Source organism: Leucopleurus acutus (assembly GCF_964270905.1).
Source record: "Leucopleurus acutus genome assembly, chromosome: 6".
NCBI lineage: Eukaryota > Metazoa > Chordata > Mammalia > Artiodactyla > Delphinidae > Leucopleurus > Leucopleurus acutus.
Window position 1 is genome coordinate 65,035,297 of NC_139149.1, and position 26,132 is coordinate 65,061,428.

The 26,132-nt window shown below is 40.1% G+C and overlaps 1 protein-coding gene across 3 annotated transcripts in view; it reads right to left on the reverse strand.

Annotated features, from left to right (window-relative positions):
* Positions 1-25,559, reverse strand: part of SESTD1 (SEC14 and spectrin domain containing 1) — a 132,747-nt gene extending 107,188 nt beyond the window's left edge. Inside the window, exon 1 of one of the 3 annotated variants that reach the window (XM_082841907.1) lies at positions 25,470-25,559. The gene's annotated coding sequence lies outside the window, so the exon portion shown is untranslated. Of the gene's footprint in view, positions 1-24,581; positions 24,808-25,129; positions 25,212-25,469 lie in introns of those variants that run through there. The other 2 variants (XM_082841906.1, XM_082841905.1) reach the window with 2 other exon arrangements.
* Positions 25,560-26,132: the final 573 nt, after the last annotated feature.

The window sequence follows — 26,132 nt, forward strand, 5'->3', positions numbered from 1 at the left end:
AGGTGATGCATCACCGTAAGATGAAGGATTGAGGCATTTCAGGCCAAAGAACAAATTGGTGAAGACCATGATATACAGACAATAGGAGTACAGAATCTATTTATAACAGAGGGGAAAATTCAGTATGATGGTGTGACGGAGACAAACAGGAGTAGTTGGAAATGGGAAGAAAAGCTAAGATTGTGCACAGATTGGGAAGGTCTCTGACAGACTAAGAAACTTAGATATTCAACTACAGGCAACAGAGAGTCATTGGAGGTTTTTGAAAAGGAATGACAGGATGTTCTACTTCCAAGATGACTGAATAAAGGTACTTCACCCTATTCCTCCCACTAAGTGCAACTGAAAGCCCTAGACATTACACATAAAATAAATATAAGAAGTCTGTGAAAGGTGGACAGACGAAGGCAAACGCTTAGGAACCTCAAGACCTGAGGAACAAGTGAGTGATTAGATTCCTGGGTTTTCTTTTTGCCTTGTGTATCTCAGACTTGCAGCTGAAAACCTGGCAACACCAAGAGGCAAAGACAGGGACTTCCCTGGTAGCACAGTGGTTAAGAATCTGCCTGTCAATGCAGGGGACAGGGGTTCCAACCCTAGTCCAGGAAGATCCCACATGCTGCAGAGCAACTAAGCCCGTGTGCCACAACTACTGAGCCTGCGCTCTAGAGCCCGTGAGCCACAACTACTGAGCCTGCATGCCACAACTGCTGAAGCCCATGCACCTAGAGCCCATGCTCCGCAACAAGAGAAGCTCCCGCTCAATGCAATTAGAGAAAGCCCACACACAGCAATGAAGACCCAACGCAGCCAAAAATAAATACATAAATAAATAGATTTATTTTTAAATAAAGAGGCAAAGACAAAAAAGCCCCAACAAAAGCTTGCTCTCTTTAGCCAAAAGACCAGGTAGGGACAGTCTAGCAAGACAGAAAACTTTTAGACAGTAACAGTGCTACTCTAGCTAAACACTACACAAAAAAACCATGACCCCACTCTCATCCATGCCAACAAAGGCTGAATGGGGAGCCTAGACTTCCACCCTCACAAGGTTATAATGAGGCATACCCAGCAGAGTGGTGTCATAGAAGGCTAAGGTGGAATTCAAGACTCATCTGATAATGAGCCCCCACGTTCCAGTACTCCCCCATTCTTGTGTCAGTGGAGGCCACATGGAATGCCGTTAGAATTATCTTGCAAAGATCTTAAAGCAGCCATAATGAAAATGCTTCAATGAGCAATTATGCTCAAAAGTAATGAAAACACAGAAAGCCCCAAAAGAGAAACAGAAAATCTCAGCAAAGAAATACAAGATATAAAGAAGGACCAAATGGAAATTTTAGAACTGAAAAATACAATAACTGAATAAAAAAGCTCAGTAGATGGACTCAAAACAGAATGGTGGGGACAAAGGAAAGAATCAGTGAACTAGAAGAGAGAGAATAGAAATTACCCAACCTTAGTAACAGAAAGAAAACAGAGTGAAAACAAACAAAGGGATCCTCAGAGACCTGTTAGACTACAACAAAAGATCTAATATTTTTGTCACTGGTGTCCCAGAAAAAAAGAAAAAAGGTCAGGGGGTGACTGAAATAGTACTTGAAGAAATATGGCAAGAGACATAAACCTATAGGTTCAAGAAGCTGAGTGAACCCTAAACTGGATAAACGTAAAGAAATCTATGCCAAGTCACATCATAAACTTTTGAAAACTTAGGACAAAGAAAGCATTCAGGAAAACACCAAAACCTTTCCCACAAGGAAAAAACAACTCAAATGACAGTGATTTCTCATCAGAAACCATGCAGGCCAGAAGGAAGTGGCCCAATATTATTCAAATGCTATACCCAGCAAAAATATCCTTTAGTCATGAGGGGGAAATCAAGATGAAAAAAACTTTTCATCTTTTCAGATGGAAAAAAACTAAGCCAATTTGTCCCCCACAAACTAACCTTAAAATAATAACTAAAATAAGTTCTCTAAACAGAAAGAAAATAATGAAAGAAGGCACTTCCAAATATCAGGAAAGGAAAAGGAAAACAGGAAGCAAAAATATGGGTAGATATAATAGGCTTTCTTTGTCCTCCTGAGTTTTCTAAATTATGTTTGATGGTTGAAGGAAAAGTTACAACTGTCTGATGTGGTTCTAAATGAATGTACAGTAAACATTTCAGGACAATTATATAATAAAAAGGGGAAGGTGCAGGGATGTAAAGAAAAGTAAGGTTTCTATACTTCACTCAAAATGGTAAAATGACAACAATAGACTGTAATAAGTTATGTATATATAATATCTATATTATAGCAAACACCAAAACCAATATATAAAGAGATATATCCATAACACAATAGATAAAATAAAAATGGAATTCTAAAATATGCTCAAGTAACCCACAGAAAGAGAACAAAACAGACAAAAGAAAAATAGAAAGATAAACAGAAACCAAAAAGAAAATGGCACATTTAAGCCCTAACAAATCTAAAACTACATTAAATATAATAGCCTAAATACATTAAGACATATTAGCAAAGTGAATTAAAAAATATAATCCAACTATATGATGTCTACAAGAAACTATATGTCTACAGGAAACTCACTTCAAATATAATTATAAAGGCAGATTGAAAGTAAAAGGATGGAAAAAGACAAATCATACAAACATTAACCAAAGGAAAGCAGGAATGGCTATATTAATATCAGCTAAAGTAGACTCGGAGCAAAGAAAATTATCAGAGACAGAGAAGCATATTACAGAATGATAAAAGGGTCAGTCCATCAGGAAGACATAGCAATCCTAAATGTACCAAATGACAGAACTGAAAGATATGTGAAGCAGAAAGTGAAAAGACAGACAACTCCACAATCATAGCTGGAGACTTCAACATCCTTCTCTCAATAACTGATAGAACAACTAGACAGAAATCAGCAAGGATATAGAACTCGAAGACACTGTCAACCAACAGGATGCAGTAACATTTATAAAACACTCTACCAAACAACATCAGAATACATATTTCTTTCCAAAGGCCCAAGGAACATATACTAAAATAGACCATACTACTAAGGCAAACCCTGGGTCATAAGGCACACCTCAACAAATTAAAAATAACTGAAATCACACGGAGTATCCTCTCTGACCACAATGGAAATCAAACTAGAAAGCAATAATGGAAAGATAAAAGGAAAACTCTTCAACTACTTGGAAAGTAAGTGATACTCTTCTAACTAACCCATGGGGTCAAATAGGAAGTCTCAAAGGAAATTAAAAACAAACAAACATTGAAACGAATGAAAATAAAAATACAATGTATCAAAACATGTGGGGGACTTCTCTGGTGGCATAGTGGTTAAGAATCTACCTGCCAATGTAGGGGACATGGGTTCGAGCCCTGGTCTGGGAAGATCCCACATGCCGCGGAGCAACTAAGCCCGTGCACAACAACTACTGAGCCTGCACTCTAAAGCCAGCGAGCCACAACGACTGAAGCCCGCGTGCCACAACTACGGAAGCCTGCATGCCTAGAGCTCGTGCTCCACAACAAGAGAAGCCACCGCAATGAGAAGCCCACGCACCACAACGAAGAGTAGCCCCCGCTCACTGCTGCAACTAGAAAAAGCCCGTGTGCAGCAATGAAGACCCAATGCAGCCAAAAATTAATTAATTAATTTTAAAAATGTGGAACACAGCTATAGTGCTGAAGGAAAAATTATTACACTAAATGCATACATTAGAAGAAGAGAAATCTCAAATCGATAAATCTAAGCTCCCATCTCAAGAGAAGAGCAAAAACCTTAAGAAAGCAGGATAAAAAAGGAGCAAAGAAAAAAAAGAAATACAAATTACCAATATCAGGAATGAAACAGGGATATCACTATAAACTGCAGACAGCAAAAGGATAAGGGAGTACCATAAACACCTCTACACACTTTAAACTGACAACTCAGACTAAATAGGCCACTTCCTCAAAAAATACAAATTATCACAATTCCCCTAATATGAAACAGATAATATGAATAGCTCTTCAAAGGTTATCAAGGAAAATACATTTATAAGACTCAACAACAAAAAATAAAATCTCTGAGCCCAGATAGTTTTCACTGGAGAAATCTACCAAATGTTTAGAGAGGAATTAAAATCAATTCTACACAATCTATCTCAGAAAACAGAAGAGGGTACATGTCCTAATTCATTTTCTGAAGCTAGTATTACTACCAAAACCAAAACCAAAGAAAGACACAAATATAAACATGAGAATCCTTAATGAAATAATAGCAAATAATATTCAGCAATATGTAAAAAGATGATAATCAACTGGGATTTATTCCAGGGATACAAAGCAGGTTCAATATTCAAAAATCAATGTAATCCACCATATTACCAGGATAAAGGAGAAAAATCCCATAATCATATCAATTGTTGCAGAAAACACAACTGGCAAAATTCAACACCCATACATGATAAAAATAAAAAAAACTCTTAAAAAAACTATGGAAAGAGGGGAACACACTCAACTTGATAAAGAGCCTGTACAAAATAAACCTTACAGCTAACATACTTATGGTGAAAGACTGAATGCTCTTCCCTATGATAAGGAACAAAGCAAGTATATCTACTCTCACCAATCTTATTCAATATAGCACTGAAAGTTCTAATCAGTGCAATAAGACAAGAAAAAGAAATAAAGGGCATACAGATCAAAAAGGAAGAAATAAGACTGCTCCTCTCTGCAGATGACATCTAGGTAGGAAGACCCAAGGAATCTATAGAAAATTCCTAGAACTAATCAATGAGTTCAGCAAGGTTGCGGGATATAAGATTAACACAAAAACCAACTGCATTTCTATATACTAGCAATAACGTGTGAACACTGAAAAAAAACACCATTTATAATCACCCCAAAAAATAGAATACTAAGGTATAAATCTAACAAAACATGTATAATACTTCCATGCTGAAAACACAAAATGCTGATGAGAGAAATCAAAGGAGATCTATAAAACAGGGAGAAACATACCAGTTCATGGATTGGAAGACTCAATATATCAATTCTCAAGACATCAATTCTCCCCAAATTGATACTGAGTTTCATGCAATTTCTAACAAAATCCCTTCCATCAAGATTCTTTGTAGATATAGAGAAGATTATTCTAAACTTTATATAGAAAGGCAAAGGAACTACAATAGCTAAAATAATTTTCAGAAAGAATAAAACAGGAGGAATCAGTCTTACCAGATTTCAAGATTTATTATCTACCTATAGCAATCAAGACTGTGACATTGGCAGAGGGATAAACACACAGCTCAATGGAACAGAACACAGAACCTGGATATACAACACAAGTATGCCCAACTGTTTTTTGACAAAGGTTCAAAAACAATTCAATGAAGAAAGACAAATGGTGCTGGAGCAACTGGATATGCATAGACAAAAATAATAAACCTTGATCACACCTTATACAAAAATTAACTCAAAATGGGTCATGGACTTAAATGTAAATAGAAAACTGTAAAACTTTTATTTAGAAAAAGTTTTCTAAAACTTTAGGAGTCAATTTTCAGTATCTAGAGCTAGGCTAGACTTGATACCAAAAGCACAATCCATAAAAGGAAAAAGTGAAAATTTAAGTCATCAAAATTAAGAACTTTTGCTCTGTGAAAGACCATGTTAAGAGAATGAAAAGAAACCACAGAGTGGGAAAAAATATTTGCAAACCACCTATCTGACAAAGAACTAGTATCTAAAATATATGAAAGAATGCTTGAAATTCAACACTAAAACAACAAAAACAACAAACAATCCAAAGAGAAAATGAGCAAAAAACATGAATAGACATTTCACCAAAGAGGACCTACAGATGACGAACAGGCACATGTAAAGATGCTGAATATTGTTAGCCACCAGGTAAATACAAATTAAAACCACAGTGAAACATCACTACGTACCTGTGAGAATGGCTAAAATTAAAAGTCAAAAAGCAAATGCTGACAAGGATGCAAAAAAAAACTAGATTATCCACTGCATTAGTCTGCTAGGGCTGCCATAATAAAATACCACAGACTGGGTGGCTTAAAGAACAGAAACTTGTTTTCTCACAGTTCTGGAGGCTAGAAGTCCAAAATCAAGGTGTCAGATTGTTTGGTTTCTTTTGAGACCACTTTCCTTGGTTTGCAGATGGCTGACTTCTCACTGCATTCTCACATGGTCTTTCCTCTTGAGTGTGCATATCCCTCAAGGATGTGTGTCCAAATTTCTTTCTTATAAGGACATCAGTCAAACTGGATTAGGACCCACGGTAAAGCCCTCTTAATCACCTCCTTAAAGGCCCTATCTCCAAATACAGTCACACTGTGACATGTTTGGAGAGTTAGGGTTTCCACATATGAATTGGGGGGGGGACAATATTCAGCCCATAATACACATGCACTAATGTAAAAGAGTACTGCCACTCTGGAAAACATTTTGGCAATTTCTTTTAAAAAGTAAACAAGCAACCATCATACGACCCAGCAATTACACTCCTGATCATTTTTCCCAGAAAAATGAAGACTCATGTTCACAAAAAAACCTACAGACAAATGTTTACAGCAGCTTTAGTCATAACAGCCAATAACTAGAAACAACCCAGATGTCCTTCAATGGATGAATGTGTAAATAAACTGTGGTACATCCATACTATGGACTACTACTCAGCAATTAAAAAGGAACAAACTACTTAAATATGGAATAACTTAAATGAATATCCAGAGAATTATGCTGAATGAAAAAAATCAATCCTAAAAGGTTATATACTGTAGATTCCATTTATATAGCACTTTTGAAATGATAAAATTACAGAAATGGAGAATGGATTAATGGTTTCCAGGCATTAAGGAGAAAGGGGGTAGGTGGGAAGGAAGTAGGTGTGGCTACAAAAGGGAACTCTTTATGTCTTGCTACAGATGGGTGGGAAACTTCACTGAAACCTTTTTCCACTTTCTAATATCTGACTGATATGCTCCAAAACAAATTAGATAACAACGATCAAACAGGCGGATGGGGAGATATTAGTTACCACGTGTGGAATGATTAAGGAGGGTGAGGCTCTGTGCTAATCCAGACTTATCCTGGCTCCAACGCTGTGCTTTACTTTCCCAAGCTGCGCTCAATTCTTAAATGTCACCCAAATTTAACAACCACAGTGTCTAGCATGATCCTGCACAAAAGATGTAAATTATAAAATTACCTCTCCTCTTCTACCAACATTCTTATTTCCTTAGTATCTGATCTCATTCAAGAATGAGAAAAGCAATAATTATCTGCTTAAATGATTCACACTAACGTATAAGTAACTGATAGGTTTAAATATCGTCACAATGTACAAAAGCAGGTTAACTCAAATGGCATTTTAACAAAAATTGTATGTTTAAGAAAGAATTAAACTGTAGTCCAACTGTTGTCATCTGTTTAGTTCAGATGCCCTAAAACATCACTCCCCATCCTGATCTTGGAGTTCTTAGGTATTTTGGAAGTAAATTAGATACAAATCCTAAATTCAAAGTAACAGTAATAGCTTCCATCTCACCACAACTCAAGATGCATGTCTGGTTAGCTGCCTGTCCTACAGGGAGGAAATATTTGTAATAGAGCTTTTAATTGTCTGTGAATAAAGATAATCCAAGACTGGTGAAACTTGTAAAAATCCATGTTTGTTTTCTCAGCTGCCTCTACGCATCCCTTTCTCCTGCCTTCTAAGTTCTCTACCACTCCCAGTGCATCCTTCATACCTCCTGCTTTCAGGAGGCCATTATCTTCCAGTTTCTCCAAAGCAGTAAAGGACTTAAGCAAGGGTTGAATTCAGTCTTTCAACAGACTTATTTGTAGTTTAAGGTAGCCAGGAGAAATGTTCGCCTTTTGCTTTACCTGGATTGACTGAAAGCCTAAGGGCTTCGTTTGTTTTTATTTTGCTTAGTCCAGTAGGAAAGCTGCCTTACTATGGATACCACGCCTGGCGGGACTGGGTCAAAAGAGTTAATAGGTCACTTGAGCTCTCCTTTGCCCTGTTCACTCTATTAACCTTAATTATTCAGAAGCCAAGAATCTCAAATTCCAAGGATTCAGATTCCATTTTCAGGGTGTCTACTACTCCCTTCTGGTTTGATATCCCTTTCCTTCTTTCAGAATGGTGGTCATTTTCTCAGAATGGTGGTCATTTTCTCCTGCCCTTCAACTCCGAGCAATCTGTTCTCATGCCCCAGGGTTCTTGCAGCCCCCAGTGTGCGAGAGGTAAAGAAACTATGAATGTCTGGAGTGGGTAGGCTGGGCTCATGGACTCCCAAACATGAAACTCAAACTAAGGAAAAGAGCAAGGACCATCACCCCACTACCACCCACTTCCAGCTAATGTAAAGTAAGACTTAACACTTTTGTTTCTTACAGTGTAGTTGTGGAGGATCGGGGGAGTATTTTAATGATAACAACAACTGCACAATACATGGTATCAGAAAAAACTACCAGCTGGCAATGACTGTACATACTGGGGAACGGATAGAGAAAGAAACACTTCTAAAACTGGATGTTAAAGTTAATTACATGTTGTGACCTGCTTTTACTTTCTGCCTAATCATTACACAACATAATAAACATGCATCTCATAAACGATGTGTCAGATTAACTTTCAGTTTTATTTTAATGCAACCTCAGCCTTTTCTTCCAACCTCCACCCCTGCAGCTTCGCTCATTGCTGGCTGCAAATGTAAGATGGAGATTCCTTCTAAAACAATTACCAAGACACCATGCTGCCACACTGGAGGAGAGGCCAGCAGTTGGGTGTCCCACTTCGCAGATTGTCCATCTTGCAACAACTGTACTTCTAGTCTCTCCCAGGTCTAAACTATGCCTTTTCTAGTTACTGTAATTACTTCCCCCAAACAACAATTTTTTTTATCACTTCCCAGCCTATGAAGCACAAGTTGTTTCACAACCAGCAGCATCAAAATCTAAACTCTTAAATGGCTCAATGAAAAGACAGTCAAATGAATTCAAAATATGAGATATGCATCAATGGATTGGCAAAGATCAAATAATTTGGTAAAAGGGACATAGAAACACAGATGTTGTCATATATCCCTGGTGGATATACAAAATGGTTCAACCTCTATGGAGGGAAATTTGGCAATATCTATGAAAATTACAAACGCAAGTACCCATTTGCAGGAATTTATCTTATACTATACTTGCCTGTCCCACCACTGTGTTGAAATAATAAGTTATTCATTGCAGTATTATTTTAAGGACAAAAAAATTAATAATGATAATAGCAAACACTTATCTAGCACTTAGTATAGTGCCAAACACTGTTCTAAGCACTTCACACATATGCTCATTTAATCTTCTGAACAATCCCATGAGGCAGGTGCTATTAACATCCATATTGTACAGATGGAGAAACTTAAGAGGCCAAATAAAATTAGCCCAAGACCACATAGCTAGTGTGAGCCAAGATTTGAGCTCCAGAGCCTACTATCTTAACTATTACGATATACTAAATCATCTAAATATATATCAATAGGAGAATAGTTGACTTAAATATATGATACACCCGTCTAAAGGAACATCACATTTTTAAAAAGGAAACCTCGTTAAATTGCCTCTCCCACTTTGAGGGTAGGTTAAACTTAGTGACTCACCTCTAAAAATAAAGTATGGAAAGGGAAAAACAGCAATTTTACAGTGGAGAAACCTGGCAAAACACCACCTTAACCAAGAGATCTAAGTTAAACATCAGCAGTGATGTCTTGTAAATATCAGGTAGTACTCCCTTGCTAAGACATTGAGAAAGACAACTCAACTTTGTGCAGTATTTCCAAAAATCCATAGCCCCATTCTAATCATGAGGAAAACATCAGACAAACCCAAGTTGAGAGAAAGTCTATAGACTGGTACTCCTGAAAACTGTCAAGGTCATTAAAAACCTTGAGAAACTGTCAAAGGAGACTAAGGAGAAATGACAACTAAATGTAATTATGGTATTTTGGATGGGATCATGGAACAGAAAAAGAACATTAATGGAAAAACTGGTTCTATCCAAATAAACACTGGAGTTTAGTTAACACTAACGTACCAATGTTGATTTCTTAGTTTTGACAAATGTACCACAATAAGATGATAATATTAAATAAAGGGAAATGAAACTGGGTGACGTGTATATGGAAACTTTGCAACTTTTCTGTAAATCTAAAATTATTCCAAAGCAAAGTTTATTTTTAAAAAAAAAAAGAAAGAAGGAAGAAAGCTCTTTGTGCACTGATATGAAAAAAATCTCCAAGAAGTGAAAGATGTAAGGTAAAGTGAAAGACGTAAGGTAAAGAATAAAGGACTTCTCTGGTGGCACAGTGGTTAAGAATCCACCTGCCAATGCAGGGGACACGGGTTCGAGCCCTGGTCCGGGAAGATCCCACATGCCGCGGAGCAACTAAGCCTAGGCGCCACAGCTACTAAGCCTACGCTCTACAGCCCACGAGCCACAACTACTGAAGCCCGCGCGCCTAGAGCCCGTGCTCCGCAACAAGAGAAGCCACCGCAATGAGAAGCCTGCGCACCGCAACGAAGAGTAGCCCCGGCTTGCTGCAACTAGAGAAAGCCCGCATGCAGCAACAAAGACCCAACGCAGCCAAAAATAAATTAATTAATTTTAAAAAAAAAGAAGAAAGTGTATATAGTATGGAAGAAGCAGTATGTGCATAGGTACAGAAATATCATTTGTGTAAAATGGTTGGGAAAGCACATACGTATACAAAAATTATTTCTGGAAGGATACATAAGAATCTGATAACACTGGTTGACTTTGTAGAGAGAACTCTGTAGCTGAGGAACAGAAATAAAAGACTTTTGATTGTGTCCTCTTGCACTTTTTAAATTTTAAAACATATGAGTATATTACCTACTCAATTAACTTTTAAAATTAAAAGTATGGGGCTTCCCTGATAGCACAGTGGTTGAGAGTCCGCCTGACAATGCAGGGGACACAGGTTCGTGCCCCAGTCCGGGAAGATCCCACATGCCGCAGAGCGGTTGGGCCCGTGAACCATGGCCGCTGGGCCTGCGCGTCCAGAGCCTGTGCTCCGCAACGGGAGAAGCCACAAACAATGAGAGGCTCGTGTACCGCAAAAAAAAAAAAAAAAAAATTAAAAGTATGACAAGGACCTGAACTCAGGCAAAGCCCTGGAAATAACATAGGGGAATAATTAGAGAGAATTTTAGGAGATTAAAAAATCTAATCTCCTCCACCACACCCCCTTCCTCACTTTTCCCACCAACCTCATTTCTCCTTATGCAGTGCGAACATTTTATTCTAGCCAAACCAATCTGACTCCCGACCCCAACAAATCAGCTTGTTCCCCAATTCCTTAGCCCTCCCAACAAAACCTAGCTCTTAAATTAAAAGCCACCCACCTATTGAGCTATTCAGCATCCTGTAGTCTGTCTGTAACAGAGACGGCAAATACAGACACTCACGCCATCACTACTCCTACATCCATGACAACAACACTGCTCAATGATCACAGGAGCCTTTCCCACTAAATCTACACACTGCCTCCAACTACTTCTTAACGCGGTCCTCCATGCAGCCATCATTATCAACCAAAGCTGGCCCATGAAATAAAACCTATTCGCCATACTACTCTACTATATTGATCTGTTTGCCTTGATATGTTCCTTCATGAATTTCATATATATTCATTTACATATACCCCTATTTTGTTCTGAAAAGGATTAATGAGACTTATAAGAATACATGAACTATAAAAAGTTAATAGATTTAAAATATTAGCAGAAGAATAAAGAAAACACCAAAAATGATGCCACGAAAAAAGCTGAAAAAATGTACAGCATAAAACCTATATGCCTACTCTGGGGTAGGCTACAAATCCGGCTCTGGCTTTCTAACAGCCATCACAAAAAGAAAAACCCAGTCCACAGCCCAGGAGATAAACAGAAAAGTACTCGGAAGAAGAACTATTCTTGGTACTTAGGCCAAACAGTAATTTTTACAAAGCAAAGAGAACACTATAGAAAGAGCAAGACATACAAGATACACAACTACCAGTTTTCAAAGAGTTGGGATGTTTCTGATAGTATCCATCAGGAGAACCTACAGTGTCTCACCAAAGTCCAATGCAGCAAAACTAATTTTACAAGGAGCAGACACAAGTTTTAGAACTCTCTGTGTCCCTTCACTTGGTCTCCTCCTTCATTGCCTCCCTAACTAAATATAAACTCTTTGAAGACTAGAACCATGTTGTGTAACTCTTATAAAGCTCACAGTGTTCTGTATCCTGCAAAATAGCAAGCATTCAGTATCAGTGAGAATTTACCGAGAGCAATTCAAGCCTATTCTGAAAAAATTCTCTAATCTAAACATAGGAATTCTCACTCATGCTAAATAGGATAAAAATGATACTGAAGCCTCAAGAGATAATCTCTAAACCTTCTACACTAGTACTGAATCACAATTTAATTTATGATGCCTCAACAGCATTTTTTGTTTTGCATATCCCTGGCACAAGGCTTGCAGAAATGCCAAATCAGTATCACCTAATCTGATCAAATAAAATGGCAACCCCTATAAAATGAAAGACAATATTACTATCTTTCAAGAATGTAAGCAATAGCTCTTTACAAACCAGCTGACAAAGGCAGTTTCATTTTTTAAATGACTCTGCAAGTCCTGTAGCAGACAATGAATTATAATGCAGATATTCTCTACTCCTTTCCAAGAAACTGTAGTTTCTGTAAATGCCAAACTGCCAGAGAACTATACTTCCCAGCTCTTCCATACACACGTCCATTCATAAATACATACATACACACCACTATCAAGCACTGGTGTAAAGCTTATCTTTCCCTATACAACCACTCCCTACCCCCTCTTCTTTACCTGGTCAAACTGGAAATGAATGAAGCCTAATAAATTTAGGTAAAGCGATTACGAGCAACACAAGTATTTAAAAACTTAAATTAGGGGCTTCCCTGGGAAGTGGTTGGGAGTCCACCTGCCAATGTGGGGGACGCGGGTTCGTGCCCCGGTCCGGGAGGATCCCGCGTGCCGCGGAGCGGCTGGGCCCGTGGGCCATGGCCTCTGGGCCTGTGCGTCTGGAGCCTGTGCTACGCGGCGGGAGAGGCCGCGGCAGTGGCAGACCCGTGTACCGCAAAAAAAAACCCTTAAATTACTACTCTTAAGCAGAGGCATTAGGACACATTAACAATCTCTGTATTTTATTAATGGAAATCGTTAATAAATAAAAAGTCTCATCCTACATTGGTTTAGCTTTTTTAATACACTTACTATTTCAGTTTGCAGAATGCTCCTCATTTGGTATTCCCTGTATGCAGGGGAACACCCTACCGTCCCGGGAGGGGATAGCTGTAATGAGTGAAAGAACATGGACAGGACTGCGGGGTCCACCAAATGGACCTCAGAAAATCTAATTCCTGTGCCTTTGTTTCTTCAACCATAAAATTGAGAAATGACAATCATCTCTAACTGATAAGATTATTGAGAGGATAAAATGAAGTAAGATTTGTAAACTGCCTAGTAAATTGCATGTAAAATAGATCCTCAATAAGCGTCAGTTCTCTTGCTCTTTTCTTATAGGAAAGGAAACAGAAGGAGCTTAGCAGGTGACTGGTCCAAGGTCAATGCCTAATCAGTGTAATACGTATGCTAAAACTCTAACTTAAGGACTCTTGCCACTACATCACACAGCCTTAAAATAACAGAACCCAATACCTCATGTTCATCACTGTTGGGCACTCATTACATGAAAAGAAAAATAACCCTAACAATTTGTACACCTATTAGATGCCAAGCACTATATTAACTTCTTTCCTCATGACTACCTACAAAGTAGGTGTATTTATCCCATTTTACTGAGAAATTAATTCATCCAAAGTCACAAGGCTAATAAGTGATAATGCAAAATTAATCCAGGTCTGTTTACTACTTTCCCCTACTATCCTGCCTCAAAAGCATACAAGTATTTAAAAATAACTGTCTATCAAAATTAAATTCTAAATGGCCTGGAAATTTTTTTGCGGTACGCGGGCCTCTCACTGTTGTGGCCTCTCCCGTTGCGGAGCACAGGCTCCAGACGCGCAGGCTCAGCGGCCATGGCTCACGGGCCTAGCCACTCCGCGGCATGTGGGATCTTCCCGGACTGGGGCACGAACCCGTGTCCCCTGCATCGGCAGGCGGACTCTCAACCACTGCGCCACCAGGGAAGCCCGGCCTGGAAATTTTTATAGATCCTTCCAATTTATTAGTGGAAACTGTCCCTAGCGTCACCATCCTTTCTCCTTAAATTTGTTCTTGTTAGGCTAAAACAATTTACAGTAACCTCAGTGACAAATTTACATTTGTATAGCATATTACAGATTAGTATTATAAATTTTTTCATTCTTATTAGATGCAACAACAGAAGTTTTTCACATATTAGCTCACATCTCCTTTAATACTTTCAAGATTTCTGTGATGTAGAGATTATTACCATTTTACAGATAAGGAAACAGAAGTTTGAAAAAGGTAAGTAACTTGCTTAGGTTATACAATTAGTAAGAGCAGGGCTCTACCTCGATCTCTCTAAGAGAAAAGCGCATATACTCTCACATCCATCGATTCATTTAATCATTTGCGTTTGTCAATTTACTCATCAGAGCTGGGGGAAGGGATATGTGTGGGGGAAGAACGTTTACCAAAAATGTAACAGAAAATAAAGGCCAAACCTTGATAAAACAATAAAAACAGGAAAAATCAGAAAGGTTGTCCCAGATCTCTCCACTCCCTGCAAGGTTGCCAGGTGACTGCCAATGTTTACAGGGCAGTTTCAACTATTCCAGAGCACAGAGGAAAAAATGAGAATTTCCCAATTCATTCTTAGAGGCTAGCTTAATCTTGACACCAAACACTCAAGAATAGTAAACTAAAAGTGAGACATAAATATTATGTTTATCCTTTGTGATTATAGAGGCAAATGTCTTAATAGATTTAAGTGAAAAACAAAGAAATATGTGTAGTATGATCTCTTTTATATAAGAAAAATCACTGAATACACATGTATGTACTAAGTACAGCATACAGGCGTATTCAGTGTGTATTTGTACATATACACATAAATGCAAAGATACAGGTTTGGAAATATAAACCCCAAACTGTTAACAAGGTTACCTGGGACAGAATTGGTCTTTGGGGTGAAAGAAGGGAAGGGGACAAACAGTGAAGTGAGATTTTTTTACTTTTACTCTATACATTCCTGTGTTATTTGTATTTTTATGATTAACATGTATATTTGACAATTAAAATACACAAATGAAAAGTACGGCCTAATAGCCATTTGATGTATCTCCTCTACTTGTTATAGTGAAAACTAATTCTTTTATTTACTCATTGGGCATTCATTTATCTAACAAACACTTAGGGTACAATCCTACATGTGGGCAATGAGCTAAGTAAGCACGTCTGCCAGCCACCAGGTACTCAGAGCCTGTTTTTAATCCCAGGATGGAACATGTACTTCCTTCCATAAGACAGTGTTAAGTCGAGTTCTAATTTTTATCATTTATTATTTTTTAGGTCATATGCCAGGGATAAGAAATATTTTCTTTATCTAGAATTTGTACTGCCTTTATTCTAAGAAAGAGTATTGGATATTTTTTATTGAATTTTTTTTTTTGCAATTAAAAAACATGCATTTGTATTCATTCATTTAACAAAGGTTAGAGTACCTCTTATGACACGTTTGAGCACAATGACAGACAGTGGATATGCAAAGATGAATAAATAACATGTGGCCTCTACCTACCCTCTAGGGAGCTGAGAATTTCACAAACCTGCTATGTCTGATACAGAGTAAGTAGCACATAAAAACTGAAATATACCTTAGTAATCCTGCACTTCAATGTGAATCTGGCAAATGCCCTGTTCAAAAATAAAAGTTAATTTGTGTAACCCAGAAATATCTTAATGTTTATGAAAACTGTGAAATTATTCAATTACTCTAAGGTTAAAGGGTATAAATTAGTGGGAAAATAGAGAACATGGAAGCTCCAGGGGAACAGACAGTGCCATGGCTCAGTGAACAGTGGGTTCTAGGATTAGCTATGCCAGTAAAAAGCTGTTACTAGCTTTGTTACCCAAAGAAAATATGGAAATCATATCTACCTTATTAGGACAGGAGAAATCAAAGAATTTATTCGAAAAAGTGTAACAAAACCTGGAAAACATGAGGCAGTGTGGCCACAACACCTGCTTTTTGTTGTTGTTTGGTCTCATTTATTTTATTTTCCCCCTACTCTGTCAATGATTAGCCAAGCAAATCTGCAAACACAATTTAACTTCTGTATGCCTCATAAAGTGGCAAGAATGCAGGAAGCAGAATCAGAAGACCTGAGTTTACATTCAGACCCTGACTCTTATTAACTCCATAAGGTTAAAAAATGAGCAAATTACTTAACCTCTTTGAACCTTAGCTTCCTAGCATTAAAATAGAGATACATATTTTACAGTGTTATTTCAAAGACTAAATGAGAAAATACGTGTGAAAACATAAACTTAGAAACTATGAATTTGGTTCAAGATGGCAGAGTAGAAGGACGTGCTCTCACTCCCTCTTGCGAGAGCACCGGAACCACAACTAACTGCTGAACAATCATCAACAGGAAGACACTGGAGCTCACCAAAAAAGATACCCCACATCCAAAGACTAAGGAGAAGCCACAATGAGATAGTAGGAGGGGCAAAATCACAATAAAATCAAATCCCATAACTGCTGGATGGGTGACTCACAAACTGGAGAACACTTATACCACAGAAGTCCACCCACTGGAGTGAAGGTTCTGAGCCCCACATCAGGCTTCCCAACCTGGGGGTCCGGCAACGGGAGGAAGAATTCCTAGAGAATCAGACTTTGAAGGCTAGCGGGATTTGATTGTAGGACTTTAACAGGACTGGGGGCAACAGACTCCACTCCTGGAGGGCACACACAAAATAGTGTGTGCATCAGGACCCAGGGGAAGAAGCAGTGACCCCAAGGAAGACTGAACCAGACCTACCTGCTAATGTTGAAGGGTCTCCTGCAGAGGCGGGGGGTGGCTGTGGGTCACTGTGGGGACAAGGACAATGGCAGCAGAAGTTCTGGGAAGTACTCCTTGGCGTGAGCCCTCCCACAGTCCACCATTAGCCCTACCAAAGAGCCCAGGTAGGCTCCAGTGTTGGGTCACCTCAGGCCAAACGACCAACAGGCGGGAACCCAACCCCACCCATCAGCAGACAAGCGGATTAAAGTTTTACTGAGCTCTGCACACCAGAGCAACACCCAGCTCTACGCACCACCAGTCCCTCTCATCAGGAAACTTGCACAAGTCTCTTAGATAGCCTCATCCACCAGAGGGCAGACAACAGAAACAAGAACAACTACAATCGTGCAGCCTAAATTCTGCAGCCTGTGAAACAAAAACCACATTCACAGAAAAACAGACAAGATGAAAAGGCAGAGGGCTATGTACCAGATGAAGGAACAAGATAAAACCCCAGAAAAACAACTAAATGAAGTGGAGATAGGTAACCTTCCAGAAAAATAATTCAGAAAAATGATAGTGAGATGATCCAGGACCTTGGAAAAAAGAATGGAGGCAAAGATCCAGAAGATGCAAGAAATGTTTAACAAAGACCTAGAAGAATTAAAGAACAAACAGAGATGAACAATACAATAACTGAAATGAAAACTACACTAGAAGGAATGAATAGCAGAATAACTGAGGCAGAAAAACGGATAAGTGACCTGGAAGACAGAATGGTGGAATTCACTGCTGTGGAACAGAATAAAGAAAAAAGAATGAAAAGAAATGAAGACAGCCTAAGAGACCTCTGGGACAACATTAAACGCAACAACATTCGCATTATAGGGGTCCCAAAAGGAGAAGAGAGAAAGGACCCAAGAAAATATTTGAAGAGATTATAGTAGAAAACTTCCCTAACATGGTAAAGGAAATAGCCACCCAAGTCCAGGAAGCGTAGAGAGTCCCATATAGGATAAACCCAAGGAAAAACACGCCGAGACATATAGTAATCAAATTGGCAAAAATTAAAGACAAAAATAATTATTGAAAGCAGCAAGGGAAAAACGACAAATAACAAACAAGGGAACTCCCATAAGGTTAACAGCTGATTTCTCAGCAGAAATTCTAGGAGCCAGAAGGGAGTGGCATTACATATTTAAAGTGATGAAAGGGAAGAATCGACAACCAAGATTACTCTACCTGGCAAGGATCTCATTCAGATTTGATGGAGAAATCAAAAGCTTTACAGACAAGCAAAAGCTAAGAGAATTCAGCATCACCAAACCAGCTCTACAACAAATGCTAAAGGAACTTTTTCTAAGTGGGAAACACAAGAGAAGAAAAGGACCTACAAACACAAACCCAAAACAATTAAGAAAATGGTAATAGGAACTTACACATCGATAATTACCGTAAACGTGAATGGATAAAATGCTCCAACCAAAAGACACAGGCTCGTTGAATGGAGACCCATATAAAAACAAGACCAATATATATGCTGTCTACAAGAGACCCACTTCAGACCTAGGGACACATAGAGACTGAAAGTGAGGGGATGGAAAAAGATATTCCATGCAAATGGAAATCAAAAGAAAGCTGGAGTAGCAATACTCATATCAGATAAAATAGACTTTAAAATAAAGAATGTTACAGGAGACAAGGAAGGACAATACATAATGATCAAGAGATCAAACCAAGAAGAAGATATAACAATTATAAATATATATGCACTCAACACAGGAGCACTTCAATACATAAGGCAACTGCTAACAGCTATAAAAAAAGGAAATCGACAGTAACACGATAATAGTGGGGGACTTTAACACCTCACTTACACCAATGGACAGATCATCCAAACAGACAAGTAATAAGGAAACACAAGCTTTAAATGACACAAGAGACCAAACAGAATTAACTGATATTTATAGGACATTCCATCCAAAAACAGCAGACTACACTTTCTTCTCAAGTGCACATGGAACATTCTCCAGGATAGATCACATCTTGGGTCACAAATTAAGCCTCAGTAAATCTAAGAAAACTGAAATCATATGAAGTATCTTTTCTGACCACAACACTATGAGATTAGAAATCAATTACAGGAAAAAAAACGTAAAATACACAAACACATGGAGGCTAAACAATACATTACTAAGTAACCAAGAGATCACTGAAGAAATCAAAGAGGAAATCAAAAAATACCTAGAGACAAGTGACAATGAAAACACGACAATCCAAAACCTATGTGATGCAGCAAAAGGAGTTCTAAGAGGGAAGTTTATAGCAATACAATCCTATCTTAAGAAACAACAAATATCTCAAATAAACAATCTAACCTTACACCTAAAGGAACCAGAGAAAGAAGAACAAACAAAACCCAAAGTTAGTAGAAGGAAAGAAATCATAAATATCAGAGCAGAAATAAATGAAATAGAAATAAAGAAAACAATAGCAAAGATCAATAAAACCAAAAGCTGGTTCTTTGAGAAGACAGACAAAATTGATAAACCTTTAGCCAGACTCATCAAGAAAAAGAGGGGGGGAAAAAAAAAAGAGGGAGAGGACTCAAATCAATAGAAATGAAAAAGGAGAAGTTACAACAGACACCACAGAAATACAAAGCACCCTAAGAGACTACTACAAACAACTCTATGCCAATAAAATGGACAACCTGGAAGAAATGGACAAATTCTTAGAAAGGTATAACTTCCAAGACTGAACTAGGAAGAAACAGAAAATATGAACAGACCTATCACAAGTAATGAAATTGAAACTGTGATGAAAAATCTTCCAACAAACAAAAGTCCAGGATCAGATGGCTTCACAGGTGAACTGTATCAAACATTTAGAGAAGAGCTAACACCCATCCTTGTCAAACTCTTCCAAAACATTGCAGAGGAAGGAACACTCCCAAACTCATTCTATGAGGCCACCATCACCCTGATACCAAAACCGGACAAAGATACTACAAAAAAAGAAAATTACAGACCAATATCACTGATGAATATAGATGCAACAATCGTCAACAAAACACTAGCAAACAGAATCCAACAACACATTAAAAGGATCATACACCATGATCAAGTGGGATTTATCTCAGGGATGCAAGGATTCTTCAATATACACAAATCAATCAATGTGATACACCATATTAACAAACTGAAGAATAAAAACCATCTGATCATCTCAATAGATGCAGAAAAAGCTTTTGACGAAATTCAACACCCATTTATGATAAAAACTCTCCAGAAAGTGGGCATAGAGGGAACCTACCTCAACATAATAAAGGCCATATATGACAAACCCACAGCAAACATCATTCTCAATGGTGAAAAACTGAAAGCATTTCCTCTAAGATCAAGAACAAGACAAGGATGTCCACTCTCACTTTTTTTTTTTTTTTCCCCGGTACGTGGGCCTCTCACTGTTCTGGCCTCTCCCGTTGCAGAGCACAGGCTCTGGATGCACAGGCTCAGCGGCCATGGCTCACGGGCCCAGCCACTCTGCAGCATGTGGGATCTTCCCGGACCGGGGCACAAACCCGTGTTCCCTGCATCGGCAGGTGGACTCTCAACCACTGTGCCACCAGGGAAGCCCCTCACCACTATTATTCAACATAGTTTTGGAAGTCCTAGCCAGGGCAATCAGAGAAGAAAAACAAATAAAAGGAATACAAATTGGAAAAGAAGAAGTAAAACTATCACTGTTTGCAGATGATGTGATACTATACATAGAGAATCCTCAGAGGCCACCAGAAAACTTCTAGAGCTAATCGATGAATTTGGTAAAGTTGCAGGATACAAAATTAATGTACAGAAATCTCTTGCATTCCTATACACTAATGATGAAAAATCTGAAAGAGAAATTAAGGAAACACTCCCATTTACAATTGCAACAAAAAGATTAAAATACCTAGGAATAAACCTACCTAGGGAGACAGAAGACCTGTATGCAGAAAACTATAAGACACTGATGAAAGAAATTAAAGATGATACCGACAGATGGAGAGATATACCATGTTCTTGGATTGGAAGAATCAATATTGTGAAAATGACTCTACTACCCAAAGCAATCTACAGATTCAATGCAATCCCTAGCAAATTACCAATGGCATTTTTTACAGAACTAGAATGAAAAATCTTAAAACTTGTATAGAGACACAAAAGACCCTGAATAGCCAAAGCGGTCTTGAGGGAACAAAACGGATCTGGAGGAACCAGACTCCTTAACTTCAGATTATACTACAAAGCTACAGTAATCATGACAATACGGTACTGGCACAAAAACAGAAATATAGATCAATGGAACAGGATAGAAAGCCCAGAGATAAACCCAGGCACCTATGGTCCACTAATCTATGACAAAGGAGGCAAGAATATACAATGGAGAAAAGACAGTCTCTTCAATAAGTGGTGCTGGGCAAACTGGACAGCTACATGTAAAAGAATGAAATTAGAACACTCCCTAACACCATACACCAAAATAAACTCAAAATGGATTAGAGACCTAAATCTAAGACCAGACACTATAAAACTCTTAGAGGAAAACATAGGAAGAAAACTCTTTGATATAAATCACAGCAAGATCTTTTTTGATCCACCTCCTAGAGTAATGGAAATAAAAACAAAAGTAAACAAATGGGACCTAATGAAACTTCAAAGCTTTTGCACAGCAAAGGAAACTACAAACAAGACGAAAAGACAACCCTCAGAATGGGAGAAAATATTTGCAAACGAATCAATGGACAAAGGATTAATCTCCAAAATATATAAACAGCTTATGCAGCTCAAAATTTAAAAAACCCAATCCAAAAGTGGGCAGAAGACCTAAACAGACATTTCTCCAAAGAAGACATACAGATGACCAAGAGGCACATGAAAAGCTGCTCAACATCACTAATTATTAGAGAAATGTAAATCAAAACTACAATGAGGTATCACCTCACATCAGTTAGAATGGGCATCATCAGAAAATCTACAAACAACAAATGCTGGAGAGGGTGTGAAGAAAAGGGAACCCTCTTGCACTGTTGGTGGGAATGGAAATTGATACAGCCACTATGGAGAACAGTATGGAGGTTCCTTAGAAAGCTAAAAATAAAATGACCATATGACCCAGCAACCCCACTACTGGGCATATACCCAGAGAAAACCATAATTCAAAAAGACACATGCACCCCAATGTTCACTGAAGCACTATTTACAATAGCCAGGTCATTAAAAAAAAGAAAGAAACTACTATAAATTAAACAGACATTTTTCCAATCAAGATATATAAATCGCCAATAAGAACATAAAGATCCTCAACATCATTAGCCATTTGGGAAATGCTAATGAAAACCACAAGATACCACCTCACACCCACTAGAATGGCTATCATCAAAAAGACAACTTTGACATGTGTTGGAGAAAATGCAACCCTCATACTTTGATGGTGGGAATGTAAAATGATGCAGCAGCTATGGAAAATAGTTTGGCAGTTCCTCAAACAGTTACAGTTACCTTGTGATCCAGCAATTCCATAGCTAATTATATACCCAACGAAACTGAAAACACATGTCCACACAAAAACTTGTAAATGAGTGGTCATAGCATTACTACTCATACTAGCCAAAAAAGTGGAAACTGAAACGTCCATCAACTGATGAATGGATAAACAAAATAGGGCATATCTACACAGTAGAATATTATTCAGCCATAAGAAGGAAGTATCTTGATACATGCATGATACGCATGAAACCTGAAAACATTACGCTCAATGAAAGACACAAAAGGCCACATATTGTGTGATTCCATTCATATGAAATGTCCACAACAGGCAAATCCATAGAGACAGAAAGTAGACTGGTGGCTGCCAAGTGCGATGAAGGGGAATGGGAGTGGCAGCTAATGGGTACGAGGGTTTCCCTTCAGGATGTTCAAAACGTTCCTTGAATTAGTGATGAGGCTTGCACTACCTTGTGAATACACTAAAACCACTAAATTGTACACGTTAAAAGAGTGAATTCTACAGTATATGAGTTATATTTTAATAAAAGAAAACTATTCTAGAAATTTAAGTTTCTGCTACTTTATTTATTTTTGACCATGCTGGGTCTTCGTTGCTGCGTGCTGGCTTTCTCTAGTTGCGGCGAGCGGGGGCCGCTCTTCATTGTGGTGTGCGGGCTTCTCATTGCGGTGGCTTCTCTTGTTGCCGACCATGGGCTCCAGGTGCTCGGGCTCCAGTAGTTGTGGCATGCGAGCTCAGTAGTTGTGGCTTGCAGGCTCTAGAGTGCAGGCTCAGTAGTTTTGGCACACGGGCTTAGTTGCTCCACACCATGTGGGATCTTCCCAGACCAGGGCTCGAACCCGTGTCCCCTGCATTGGCAGGCAGATTCTTAACCACTACGCCACCAGGGAAGTCCCTCTGCCACTTTTTAATAGTTAATATCCTACTTTTTTCAGGAGGCTGTTCCTGCTGCTTGTAACAGCTACGAAAGCTCTTTGAAGTTAGATGTTACACAGATGAATAGTATTTTTAGTAAAGTGAAACTACTAATTATGCCAGAGAAACTTTCTGCAGATCAGATTAATTTGGTATTATTTTATTTCTTCAAAAGAAAAGTCCTTATTAATATCGTTTGTTTTTAGGGAGTAGAGAGAGGTTCAAGGAGTCTTTATAGAGTACATTAAAAAAAAGGCTAAAATATAGTATTTTGTATTTAAATTAGTGGACATTTAGTTTTCAGACATGCCCATCAATCAACTAAAACACAAGTACATGGAACTTTGCAACCTCTACCTCTTTCCATGTTCTGCATTCTGCTGTCAGAGTCTAGGTCCATCACCAGCTCCTTCCAATTATTATTCACAGGAGTTAAAATGCTTGGTAAACTCTTTTAAGTGCAATCAATTCATTCCCTAATGCTGGGGAATTTACAGAGTAGGCCCAATTTTTAAGGTTAAATTTAGTCTAGATTGTTTGAATAAATATACAACAAAATGATTTCCTCGAATTTGGAATACAAAAACAATCTATAGAGTTGTGTAATGCTTTCTAAGTCCTTTGGGAATTTTTTCCTGAATTTGGTCATGGGGTAAAGACAGTCGGTCACTAACTTTTGTCCACACAAAGTATTATGTATAAAAGCTTCCTGGTTCTAGAACAAAGAAGTACTTTATTGCTCAAAGCAGAAGGCAGATATTTTCCTTCCATTTAGTATTGTTATACTAAAATAGCATACCAATGAAACCAGCTAGGTAACAGCATGACCCCAGGTATGTAAACAAAGATAAATTGTTCTTTATTTTGTATTCTTCCTTGGGGGGAAGAAAAAGTTTCTCACATCTAAACAAATAAGGTTCATCAAGCCAGAGTAAAAACTACGGGTTACTACTTCCCAATATGGGGGTATTTTGAGTGGTGATCTTAATATGAGGGTCTGCCAACCTATGCTAGTATGCATGGTGGGTATACTTGGCACAGACAAAATGCGAAGAAAGAGGCGACCTGTCAAACAGCTGTATCGAGTTACTCCCTCAACGGCGCTTCCAACTTCTTGGGTGATGTCTGTGTAAGAGAGAAAGATATCAAAGCACCAAGAAGAGAACCACGGCGGCAGTCGCAGCAGCAACCAGGACCAAACGGTGCATCCCAGGGTGAAATGCCACAGGAACCCTCAAGAGCCGGCCAGACTGCGGTTCCTTTCCAATATGAGTCTACCTCACATACAAAAATAAATACACAGCCAGATAACCCTGCCAACCCGCTCTCCCTTCCCGTTGTGACTCCTCCAAAGGCTGGAGGGAGGTTAACAGCCCGCAGGCCCGGGAGAAGCCAAGCCCCACAGCCCGAGGGAGGCGTCCAGGAGCCTCGGTGCAGCCCGGGGGCCTCGGGCGGGCGTCCCCCACCCGCCGGCCAGAGCTGGTCACCGGCCACACAAAGGAGCAAGCCGCGGGCGCTGGACACGGGGGCTCGCCCGGGAGCCGGGCGCCACATCTGGTCCCCGCACGCCGGGTGGACAAGACCCGCCGTTAAATAAGGACTAACGCCCGTACCTGTTGCACGATTCGGGTCCCTTTCACCCAGAAATGAACAAGGGCGCTCAGGAGGGGAGACGCGCGGGCCGCCCGGGCTTTGCGGGCCGCGACCGCACCCGGCAGGCGGCGCGGAGGCAGGGGCCGCCCGCGGGGCTCCCACCTCTGGCGCTTGCTTTGTCTGCGGTGGCGGCGGGGGCTGCGGCGGGGCGGGGGCGCCCCTCCCTCAGTCGCGCGGCCCACGCTGGGGAAGAAAGCCGGGCCCGCCGCCGCCGCTGCCCGCCCGCGCTCCCTGCCCGGCCGCTGGGCCTGCGCGCTCCTCCCGCCCGGGCCGCCCGGGCCGCGCGGCGGCCACACTCACCTGGCTGGCGCTGGCTGCCCGACGTTCCGGGGCGGTGGGGAGGACGCGGGGACGCGAGCAAGGCGCGAGCGGAGGCGGAGGGCGAGGCGGGAGGAAGGCGGACTGAGGGCGGAGCGGGCCCGGTTGGCGGTGGCGGCGGCAGCGGCTCCAGTCACTCGCGGCAAATCGCGTCCCGGCCCCTCTCTGCGTCAGGCAAGGGGCGGCGGCGCGGGAGGCTCGGCGACCTCCCGTCACCCTCGGCCCGACTCGCGTCCGTGCTGCCCCGCGCGCGCCCGGGTAACAGCGGCGCAGCGACACAGCCCGCACGGGAAGGGGGCGGGGCTGGGAGTCCCACGGGGGCTGGGGATTGGGGGCTGGGCGAGGAGGGGGCTTCCGACGCCATCAGGCGGACCCCGCTCTCCTCACCACCCGCCGAGCTTCCAGCTCCCAAGCCCACAGGCAGCGTGGGATTATGGAAGAACTGGGCCTAGAGTCGGGGAGCCTGGACTTAAGGAAGGACACCCCCTCCCCTTGACGCCTTGCCTGTCATTTGTTTTCTCTGTCCTCATACTGGAATATGTATGTTCGAGTATATGGTCTCCAAGATTTTCAAAATTCTAACGTTGTCATCCCGGGTTTGTTGGGATTCCTTTACCCCCAAGTACCCACTGCCAGGAGATGCCA